Source organism: Ictidomys tridecemlineatus, chromosome 13 (assembly GCF_052094955.1).
Source record: "Ictidomys tridecemlineatus isolate mIctTri1 chromosome 13, mIctTri1.hap1, whole genome shotgun sequence".
Lineage (NCBI taxonomy): Eukaryota > Metazoa > Chordata > Mammalia > Rodentia > Sciuridae > Ictidomys > Ictidomys tridecemlineatus.
The window spans coordinates 63790749-63802729 of NC_135489.1; the positions used below are offsets into that span (position 1 = coordinate 63790749).

At 40.7% G+C, this 11981-nt stretch overlaps 1 long non-coding RNA gene and 2 pseudogenes across 1 annotated transcript in view; all 3 read right to left on the reverse strand.

Moving 5' to 3' along the window:
* The window catches only part of LOC144370143 (uncharacterized), a 56211-nt gene extending 44675 nt beyond the window's left edge, over positions 1-11536 (reverse strand). Inside the window, exon 1 of the long non-coding RNA XR_013430079.1 lies at positions 11189-11536. This is a non-coding gene — a long non-coding RNA (uncharacterized LOC144370143). The remainder of the gene's footprint in view (positions 1-11188) is intronic.
* On the reverse strand, positions 3104-4274 carry LOC101964944 (C2 domain-containing protein 2 pseudogene; annotated as a pseudogene).
* Positions 4140-7959, reverse strand: LOC144370080 (C2 domain-containing protein 2 pseudogene; annotated as a pseudogene).
* Positions 11537-11981: the final 445 nt, after the last annotated feature.

An 11981-nucleotide genomic window follows, 5' to 3' on the forward strand; every position in this document is an offset into this window, starting at 1 on the left:
AAGAAGGTCACCACATACTCGTAAAGGAAAAAATCATGCCATGGTCCTGGGCTTCTCAGAGAGATGAGAGGGTATCAGTGCCTTGCGGGACCTGGAAACCACCATTGAAGCCACCATGCTGGCCTGCTCAAGATGTGCACACCTAATAACATAAAACACTATGCAACATAAAGGTTCATATAGGCCCCAGTATAATAATACCAGATGATTCCAATGTATCTCTCTCACTAATAGATAGGTCTTCCAGACATAAAGTTAACAAAGATACTACAGAATATTTCATCTAACAACTGCTGAATACACTTTCTTTTCAGTTTTCACCAAAATAGATCATATTTTAGGCAATAAAGAAAGTGTTAGCAGATAATGAAAATATTGAAATATTTCCATGTATCCTATTCTAATGATAATGGAATGACATTAAAAATTAACAGCAAGTAGAAAACCACAGAAACTATACAAAGACATGGAGATTGAACAATATACATTTTAATGATGATTTGATCAACAAAGGATTCTGAGAAGAAACTAAAAAATTCTGACTCAAACAAGAATAGAAATATAACATACTGCGGGCTAAAGAAGCTGCTGCAGCAACCTCCAGGAGACATTGAAATCTGGTGTCCCTAGAGGCCAGGGGATCCTCCAACAGTGGCATTCAGGGCCTTGTGGCTGCCAGGTGTTCTGTGCTCACCCCCTCTCCTCAGATGTGCTGTGTTCACCATGGAAGGGCATCGCTGCCACAGGGTCTCCAGGTGCCATGGTCCTGGGCTCTCCAGAGAGATGAGGGGGTAGCAGTGCCCTGCAGCACCTGGCAACCAATGCCGAAGTCACTGTGCCAGCCAACTTGAGGCGACCATCCTCCGCTCAATATGTGCACAATGTTGGGCTGACACTGCTGGTGTTCCTGGCCACACTGGTGATAGTCCTTACCATATCAAGGCCATTATGACAAGCAAAATGTCAACATTGCACTGAATAGGAAAAACCTGAAAGGATTTCTTCTAAAATCAGGAACAAGACAAGGATGTCCACTCTCACCACTCCTATTCAATATAGTTCATGAAACTTTAGCCCCAGCAATTAGGCAAGAAAGGGAAATAAAAGTGGTTCAGATAGAAAGGGAGAAAGTCAAATTACCCCTGTCTGCAATGATATTAACCTAAACTTAGAAGATCTGAAAAGCTCCACCAGGAAACTTCTAAAGCTGATAAACTCAGAAAACTAACAGGATACAAAATCAACATATAGAAATCAATCACTTTTCTATTCAGTAGTGATGGATCTGCTGAAAAAGAAATCAGGAAAAATTTTTCATTAATGATAGCTTCCAAGAACATAAAATAGTTAGCAACAAATTTAACCAAAAAAGGTTAAAAACTTCTGTAAGAAAAATTTACAAAAAAAATGAAAAAAAATCCAGCTGAAGAAGACACCAAAAGATAGAAAGACCTCCCATGTTCATGGTTAGGAAGATTTAATATTGTTAAAATGGCCATATTACCAAAATCAATCTGCAGATCCAATGCAAGTGCAATAGAAATACCAATGATATTCTTTTCAAGACCAGAAAAAAATCCTTATATTTATCCAGAAGAACAAAAGACCTGGATAGTCATAGAAAATCTGAGCAAAAAGATTAAAGCTGGAGGTATTACAATGCCTGACTTTAAATTATACTACATAGTCATAGTAATCACTTTGGTACTGGCATAGAGACACACAGACCAATGGAACAGAATAGAAGACACAGAAACAAACCCACACAGCTACAGAAATCTGGTTGACAAATGTGCCAAAAAGTTACATTGGAGACAAGACAGCCTCCTTAACAAGTGATGCTGGGAAAACTGGATATTCATAAGATTGAAAATACATACCTCTCTCTCTCTGTACAAAAGTCAACGCAATTGGACCAAAGACCTAGGAGTAAGACCAGAAACTGCAACTGACAGAAGAGGAAAAAGGAAAAGCTACAACATACAAGTATAGGCAATGATTCCCTTAACAGGATTTCTACAACTCAGTGAATAAGAGCAATAATTTAGATGGCATCAAACTAAAACATCAAAGGAGACAGCAAAGGAGACAATTCATTGCACAAGGACAGAATCTACAGAAAGGGAGAAAATCTTTGCCAGTTATTCTTCTGGCAAAAGATTAATATCTCTAATATACAAAGAACTAAAAAAACTTAATATCAAAACACCCATTTTAATAAGTGGGCAAAAAAAGATAAACGGACATTTCTCAAAAAAGTAAAAAATTGTCAAAAATTATATTTAAAAATGTGTTTGTGTATTTATAAAAAATTAAAAATATATATTTATAAAACACATTTAAAAATATAGTTGCCTTGAGACAACTATAGTCATCGGGGAAATAGAAATTAAAACTACACTGAGATTTCACTTCATTTGGAAAGACAGCCATCAAAAATAAAAACAACAATAAAGGCTAGCAGGATGGGGGGGGAGGAAAGAACTCTCATACACAGTTTGTAGGAATGTAAATTAGTATAGCCACTATGGGAATCATTATGGAGATTCCCCCCAAGATTAGGAAGGGAATCATCATATCATCCAGCTATACCATTTACTCCTCAATATTTATCCAAAAGAATTAAGGTCAGCATATTATAGTGAACCAGGCCTGTTCATGTTTGTAGCAGCATTACTCATTATTGTGAACTGTGAATTACTGTATAAATTACCAAGTTAGGAACCAGCCTAGGTATCAGTCACTAGATGAATAGATAAAGAAAATGTGATATATAGACATAATGAAGTTTTATTCAGCCATAAAGAATTACAAAATTATGTCATTTGCAGGAAAATGGATGAAATGGGAGAGCATTGTGTTACACAAAAGAAAGTAGTCTCAGAAAGTCAAGAATCATGTTTTCTCTCAAATGTGGAATATAGTAAGAAAAAAAAAGAGAACTCATGAAAATAGAAGGGAGAACAATAAGGAAGAGGAAGGAAATGAGGGGAGGAGAAGGAAGGAGGGAAAGGGGGTACTGAGGATTTAAATTTATGAAATTATAATGTGCATATACAAACATACCACAATGAAACCACTATTGTGTGTAATTTTTATGTACTAATAAATAAAATCAACACTTAACAAATTGGCAGTCATCTAATGCAAAATAGAGGAAAACTCCTAGACACACAGGATCCTGGACATACCTGTATAGTTGCTTTCTATAATCTTGAAACAATCACATCAAAGCCTGTTGCTGGCATTCATCTGCCTGTGTGTAGGGCATGATGTGAGATCTTGGAGATCCCCAAAATGATGTTAGTGCTCTTTTTCGGTGGAGACTTGAGTTTCAGCTTTGAAGATTCAGTGAGCTGCTGGATGGCAACTTTAGTGATCTGATTGATGCTGTTCAACTCCAGCAGGTCTGTATCTGAAGAAGAGAACATCTTGCTGACAGGTACACCATGACACAAGATGGCCTCAATGGAGTGTCCTTCTTGATGACCTTCACCTGATGGACATTTTCAGCAGAGACTCAGAGCTCAGCTGGGACAGCCTCCCCATATTACCGTGAGGCTTGGTCTTCATGGCAGTGACATTAGTGACCACAGTCCCACATGGAATCACAGTGTGGTCCTTTTCTATCTTGGCAGCAGCAACAGGGGGAGGGGTTTGACAGGATTTGAAGTCACTGGGTTCTATGTAAGGAAACTCTTCAGCGACTGATCCCAGCCCCAAGCTGATGAGGGTGGGCCAGTGAAAAGTTCTGTAGCCTGGAAAACTGCTTCTTGAATAGGTCCAGAGAGACAGTGTTCATGGCCAGCAGACCTCTGAGGACCACCAGTCCTCTGCAATCCGCAGGTGTAACTCCCTGTACTTGGTGTTCAGCTCAAAAGGAAACTCATTCTTCCAAATGAGGTGAATAGTGTTCTTGGCTAGGGTGCTGGTGAATCTCTGAACAGGATCATTTAGCTGGGCAATGCACATAGGGTTAATAGTACCTGAAGCACCAAGATCATTTGGCAGTGAGGCCCTGATATTCTTCACTGCTGCAGTCTGGCTGGGCACAAAATCACGAGCCACTCAAGCAGGAACAAACTTTATTTCCAAAACTCCCGTGAATGCCAGGCACACAGCCTTCCCCCAGGACACACTACCAACAGGAAATCCCTCCTCCGGAATTCCCTCCTACCAATGGGAACTCTCTGGGAGTCCCAGAGCTCCAAAGTAGCAGGCCTAGGCAGACAGCAGGGGTCTAAACTCCAATTGAATGCAAATCTTAACATCATCATCATCATCTCAATGGCTTGCTGGGGTCACCTTTCAACCAAAAATGCCATGCGTCATTCCTACTTGGCTATGGCTCTCTCAGCACTTCACCTGTGGTTTTAGTTCATGAGTCCTTGGAGGTTTAGGAGGACAGGATTCCTGAATACTACATGAAATGTGCTGTGGATTCTGAGCCTCTTTTACATCTATAGGCGTGGTGCTCAGAACCACTGATAGAGAGGCAGAACTCACCAGGTTCTTCAAAATATCCTTGAGGGTTTCAAGTATTGCATTTGTCTCACCCACCTGGCCCTCCCTTGGTGCTCTAGGCTGGATCTGGATGGTCACTTCTGGTACATGGATGCAGGACCACCTAATCTGATGTCTTCTCTCTTTTTTTTCACGCATAGCTCCAGGAAGGGCTGCATGTCATACATCTGATGTCTGAGCCCACTGCTGAAGATGCTGCGCTGACCAGGAACTGATGGTTCTTGCCTACCATGTGACAGGTTACCACCTTCTCCTGGGATGACTGGACCATGCTGGAGACTTCTCCAACTACCAGTTCCTGGAGTTGTGGCCACTGATCCTGCTGAAAGGAGAGCTGCAGGGGGTCCCTTCTCCTTTTGACCTCATGTTTCAGGGTGACCATCCAGGCTGCCTACCACTTTTTTCTTCAGCTGTTCAGAGTCAGGATCTAAGAAAGCAGCAAATCTGACTCCAGGCACTGCTTCTCTTTGGGCTCTGCCCACTGTTGTGGCAGCAGGTCACCCCCTGGCCAGCACCCACTGCATCAGGTAGAGGCCCCCCATGACCAGGGCCAAAATGAAGAGTAATATCTACATGAACCACTGTATCTCACCAATCCAGGAGCCTAGCAGGGCCATGATGTTGGCTCATACCCTGCCTGCCTTGCCCTAACTTTCTGGAGTAGTCCCTGTGCTAGGACTCATACCTGGCCAGCAGCAAACTTAGGACATCTTCTGGTGGCCAGCCAGTGGCTGAAGAGGGCACAATGGCCCCAAACTTGGAGAGGTGCAGAGCCCTGAGGCCCAGTGAGGGAAGCAGGGAGGGAATACACTGCTGGAGCCAGGAGGCTATGGTAGGGAATGGTCAGTACGCCTGACTAGTGCATCTCTCTTCATCCTTTTATAAATTGAACTTTCTATCATTCTTATGAATAATTCATGAGTGAGATTTCATGAAAGCACCATCAAACAACAACATTCTTTATAGAACTACAAAAAAAATCTGCAAAGAACAAAAGACCCTGAATAGCAAAAACAATCCTGAGCAAACAGCATTGCTGCAGACTTCACAATACTCAACTTAAAAATATCCCACAGAGCCATAGTAACAAAAACACCATGGTCCTAGCATAAAAGCAGACATGTAAACAAATAGATGGAATAGGTGGCACAGAAACCAACCCACAAAACCCAGCCATCTGGTTCTTAACAAAGGTAATAAAAACAAGTGCTGGAGAAAAGACAGTCCTTTTAACAAACAATGCTTGGAAAACTAAACATCCACCTGTAGAAGACTGCAACTAGATCCCTATTTCTCACCTATGTCAACTCAAAATGAATCAAAAACCTTAACAAAATACCTGAAACTTTCAAACGACTAGAAGAAAACACAGGGAAACACTCCAAGACATTGGAACAGGCAATGACATCCTGAATAGAATTCTCATCTTCTCTCAGGAAATAATAGCAAGAATCAACAAATGAGACTGCATCAGTTTAAAGAGCTTCTGCACAGCCCAGGAAGCAATTTCCACAGACAGAATATAGAAAGGGGAAAAATCTTTGCCAGCCACTCTTGAACAGAGAATGAATACCCCAAATATATACATATAAAACTCAAGAAACTTTACAGAAAAATCACACAACTAATCAATAAATGGGCAAATAAACTGAACAGAAACTTCTCAAAAGAAGCACTAATGAACAATAATTGTACAAAAAAATGTTCAACATATTTAGCCATCAGGGAAATGCAAATCACAACTACACGAAGATTCCATCTCACCCGGTCAGAATAGCAATCATCATTATCCAAAGTACATGTATGAAGACACGAATTGGTGTGAATATACTATGTATTCAACCAGAGATATGAAAAATTGTGTTCTATATGTGTACTAAGAATTGTAATGCATTCCACTGTCACTTATTTAAAAAAAGAAAAACAGCAAAAAAGAATAGCAATCATCAAGAAAACAACAACAACAACAAAAATGATTGCTGGTGAGGATATGAGGGAAGTGGAATACCCACACACTGTTGGTGAGAATATAAATTAGTACAGCCATATGGAAATCAGGACAGAGGTTCCTTAGGATACTAAATATAATACTACTTATGATTCAGCTATATAATTCCTTGAAAGAATTAAAATCAGCTGTTTTTAAGTCCTTTGGATATAGACCAAGGAGAGGGATAGCTGGGTCAAAAGTTGGTTCCATTCCCAGTTTTCCAAGGAATCTCCATACTGCTTTCCATATTGGCTGCACCAATTTGCATTCCCACCAGCAATGTTTATAGCAGCACAATTCACAATAACTAAAATTTGGAACCAACATAGAGGCCCCTCAATAAATGAATGGATTAAAAAAATGTGGCATATATACACATTGGAATATTACTCGGCAATAAAAGAGAATAAAATCATGGAAATTGCTGGTTAATGGATGGTGTTGGAGAAAATAATGCTAAGTGAAATTAGTCAATACCCAAAACACAAATGGCGAATGTTTTCTCTGATATAAGGAGGCTCTCCCACAGTGGGGTAGGGAGGAGGAGCATGGGAGGAATTGACAACTCTAGATAGGGCAGAGGGGTAGGAGGGGAAGGGAGTGGGCAGGGGGTTAGCAATGATGGAGGAATGTGATAGACATCATTATCCAAAGTACATGCATGAAGACATGAACTGGTGTGAACATACTTTATATACAAACAGAGATGCAAAATTGTGCTCTATATGTGTAGTAAGAATTGTAATGCATTCCACTGTCATGTATTTAAAAAATAAAATCAATTAAATATTTTTTAAAAGAATTAAAGTAAGCATATTATCCCATAGTTTATTGTTTCCTGTGAATTGCATCACAATTCAAAATAGATAAGTTATGGAATCAAACCAGATATATCCGTCTATGGATGAATGGATAAAGAAAATCACACACACACACACACATACACACACACACACACACACACACATGCACACACAGAGTGGAGTATTATACAGCCATAAAGAACAATAAAATCATGTAATTTATAGAAAAATAAATGGAATGGAGATCATAACATTAAGCAAAATAAGCCATTCACAGAAAAAAAAGTATTCAATTTTTCTCATGTGAAATCTAGAGGTGAAAAAAGGCATGAAAGTACCAGGGAGACTTATTAGAGAAAAGAAAGGAGAATGGTGAGGTAGAGGGTCATGGGCATGGATATCCAATTGACAGAATTCAAAGTGCAGTCCCAATTCTCACACTTTGAGAGTCCCCTGATGAATTCTGTATTCTGGTGTTGCATCAAGACTACAAAGCTTTTAGTGCATTAGCACATTGATGGATCTCCTAAGAATACTGGTGCCCTAGGGTGTTAGTCAATTTTCCATAACTATAATAAATACCTGACATAATCAACTAATAAAGAGAAAAGGTGTATTCTATCTTACAGTTTTGAAGTCCATGATTGATCAGACCTATTTTTAGCTTTCTGGTGGTGGGCAACTTATAGTGTAAGGTTGGCATGGCCAAGCAAAACTACTAGTTTCAAAGCCAGAAAGAAAAAGAGAGAGAGGCAGAGAATGGTGTCTTACAATCCCCTCTAAGAGGACACCCTTAATAACCTAAAAATTTCACCTAGACCCCATTCCCTTCAGGTTATGTGAACTCCAAAGAGCACTACCCTGGGAACTTCATGGACTTTTGTAGGAAAGTCTAGATCCAAACTCTAATATATCCAAATTATACTTCCATAGTGTACAATTATAGCACATTACTTTGAGATAATGCTGTTGCTGTGTTTACAAAAACCCTCTGCTTAGTGATGTTTGGGAGCCTGAAAAGATGTAAAATAAATAGATTTATTCTGGATATGTGAACTTTGCTCCAAAATAGTTTGCTTGTTTGTTTTTGGACTCTTTTATGCTGTCCCTTTCCCATGTAAGCTTCCATTCCTATAACTTTACCTGGCAACATCTACTGTAGTATTTAATGAGCACTTCCATTTGTTTTTATCAGAATCATGTGAATATTGTAGAAAAAAATCTGCCATTAAAAATTCAGGGAAAGGACGTCTTTTAAAAGTATTTCAAGAATTAAAATTATTGTAGGTATGGTACATAAATATTACACAGTGGTTGCTTAAATCAATTTTACGCTACATGCAGAAATTCACATTTCTGCACTCACAGGTCAGCCAATAATCTGAAATGTCAAACATTTCTCTTTTCTGAATCATGCAGCTTTGTGTGGATGTATAAAATACCTGAGAAAAACTCAGAGGAGGAAATATTTTGGCTAATAATTTCAGAGATTTTCATCCATAGTCACAGGGCTCCATTGTTTCTGGGCCTCTAGTGAGCCAGAAGGTATGGCAGAATAAAGCTCTTCATCTCATAGCCAGAAAATGGAGGTAGGGGGAGAATCAGGGACAAAATAATACTTCAAAGCACACCCCAGTGACCCATCTCCAAAGGGGCCCAACCTCCTAAAGTCTCTACCACCTTCCAAATAGTGCCACCAACAGGGACCAAGTATCTAACACATAAGTCTTTGGGGGACATTCCAGATGCAAATACAACATTTTCCTAAAAGGAAATGCTAAAAGTAAGAGGTAGCTCTCACTTGAGTTCTTTAAAATTGCATGCCAAGTTCACATCTTAAAATCTGGCCTGATTAGGCAACTGCATGTCCTCAGGTTCCAAATTGAATCCTACACTTTGTAAAATATCAAGCAATGCATCAAAATTAAGTTGGCATAATTGTACAAATAGGTTTAAAATATTTAACTCTGGGTACTTTTTCTTCTGACTATACTTGGATTTTTTTTAAGTTAATTGTCATCAGGTGTAGTGCCACTCATGCTTAATCCCAGTAGATTGGGAGGCTGAGACAGGAGAATTGCAAGTTCAAAGCCAGCCTCAGCAATTTAGTGAGGTCTAAAGCAACTTAACTGGAACCTGTCTCAAAATTAAAAAACAAAACAAATATAAATAAATAAATGAAAGGGGCTTGGGATGTGGGTCAGTGGTTAAGCTCCCCTGGGGTTCAATTTTTGGTGCCCAAAACAAAAAGTTATTTGTTAATGGGTACCAAAATAGATAAAGTAATAAATTTTAGTACTTTACAGCACAGTGAAGAGACTATAGTTCAAAATAGTTTATCATATTTTTTATAAAATAGACCAGACCCCCACACTCTGGGGAGACCTTACACACCAGTAAGTAGAGGCTGTGTTCTCTCTTTGATCAACCCTCACATCCAGAAACTGCTGGAGATGCTAATTACCAGAAGAGTAGAATCAAAAATGTGAAAGGAAAATGCTAAGAATGGGTCCTCTTTCAAACCAATGACCCCAAACATGGATTCTCTGGGAAAAATGTTTAAGTCACCGAGGGGCAAGAGAGACACCACTGCACAACCCTTCTAGAACACAAAAAGGAAACTAGAGCATCTTCCTATTTCTTTCAGCATTTCTCTTACCACAAGGCCTTGGGGGACCTTCAGAGCACAGATGCAGTCAGTTGTTCTGGGGTCTGCCCTCTCTGCACAGTGAGTCCCCCGTGGCTATTGCTTGGATCTCTATGAGGTCTTCCTCTGCACAATGTAAAGCTGTCACATTTAAGTCTCTAATTCTTTCCCAGTTCAATCCCAGGCTCAAAAATCTCCACAACTTTCTAAGGACCAGATCTTGCCCAACTATGTCGCCCAATCCCAATTTTTAACACAAACACTGCCCCCATCTGTGGCTCAGGTACAGAACCACACAGACCACACATCCTCTTTCCCAAACCTACCACCTTTTTCTCCACCCTAGAAGAGGACCCACAGATAAATTTGCCCTATATCCCAGGAGGAGGTATGGCTTCTCATCCCAGCTAAAAATCAGCATGTGGAACCCCTTACAGAAGCAACAGAAACACAGGAAGGTTTTACCCTCTTTGCTCAAAAAAGCTCAGGAAGCCAATAACCAATCCACTCTAATAATCACCAGGGCAGTCACACCTCTCTGAGCCTCAAGTTGGCCTCCATCCTTCCTGGTGATTCTAACAGCACCAAACTCCAGGAGCAACCAGAGCAACACAGTCTAGGGAGGTTCATTACAGAAGAAGAGCAGTCTGGCCCTCCCTGCAAATTTCATGCATCCCAGGTCTTGACAGAGCTCAGGGAAAATTCTCAAGGAAGTGTTGTGAGTACCAGGCAAAAGATAAGCATGGCCCCTTCCTGGCCACCCAGTCCTCTGAACTTGCTTGTGAAAGTAGCAAAGCTGTGCAGAAAGTGAGGTCCTGCTGCTCTAGGGACCAGAGCAAGACCTAGAGAGCGATGTGGAAGATCTACCCTGAAATTCAAGAAGCACCTCAGTAAAGGCTCTGGGAATGAAAAGGAGGATTCAGAAAGTGACTTGAAGAGGACATGGAAGTGTGACTCAGAAAGTGACATATCTATAGGCTCAACCAAGAAACTACTGAAAAAAAATCCTGCAAGACCATCTGATCATAAAGTTGGTTGAGATTAATAAGGGCATAATATCCACTTATGTATGTGCATCCTGGCTTACTGTCAACTATGCTTTTCCAAAGTCTAACACCCACAAAAACAAACAAACAACCCCTCTATCCCAGCAGCAATCTAGCATTCTCCAAGGTTCAGCAATCCCCTTCCAAGAATCTTTCCTTCCTTAGTCTGGGAACTCACCTGATGCTAGAAACAAATATTATAAGGTCTCAAGTGAGACACAGGTTGAGTCCACACCTCCAGGTCCTTGATCCCATGAATCACAACTCTGATAAGAGACCACCCTTGCCTCTTCCACAGTTGAACTTTCCCTTAGTCTCTTGTGACTCCAGGGTCAACTCCATTGTGAAGGTTTCCAGTTTCCCAGAAAGAGTTCCTTGGAAATGTCTAGGAGAAAAGGTGATTAAAAAATGTCAGTTCCCTCTCTGCAGAGTTTCCTCCCTGATCCCTCACCTGCAGAGATGCAGAAGGCCTGGAAAGGAACCCCACTGGGTGGCAGCTATGACCCCTCAGTGGTCCCTCCAACTACACTGGAGGACCGCCTGCTTTCTCAGATTTACACTTATAGTCTTTTGGGAAGAACCCAGAATGGGAGGATTATAACGGGAATTGCAAGAGGCAGCCTCAAGTCCAGCCCAAGCTTGGCAAAGGCCAGGTATGAGTCAAGGGAAGAGAGTGGAGGTGTGGTCTCAGGAGACCCCTGCTCTAGTAAGGCAATGCTGGAAATCAAAGTATACTCCCAGTCTTCAAGATATGAAGAGACCAGGAAGACAGGTAAAGGAAGAACCTCCCAAAGTGAAAGTGACAGTCCCTTCCCTCCTTGCCAGAGAAACGTCAGATCCTCCAGAAAGCTCTGAGGCTGAATTTTGTCCAAATTGGAGAGTCTTTATTAGCCAGGTGGTGATTGCCCCTCAGCAAGACACTGTTCAGGGTACAATAGCCACCTCTGTGTACAGAAGCTTTTTAAGGATGA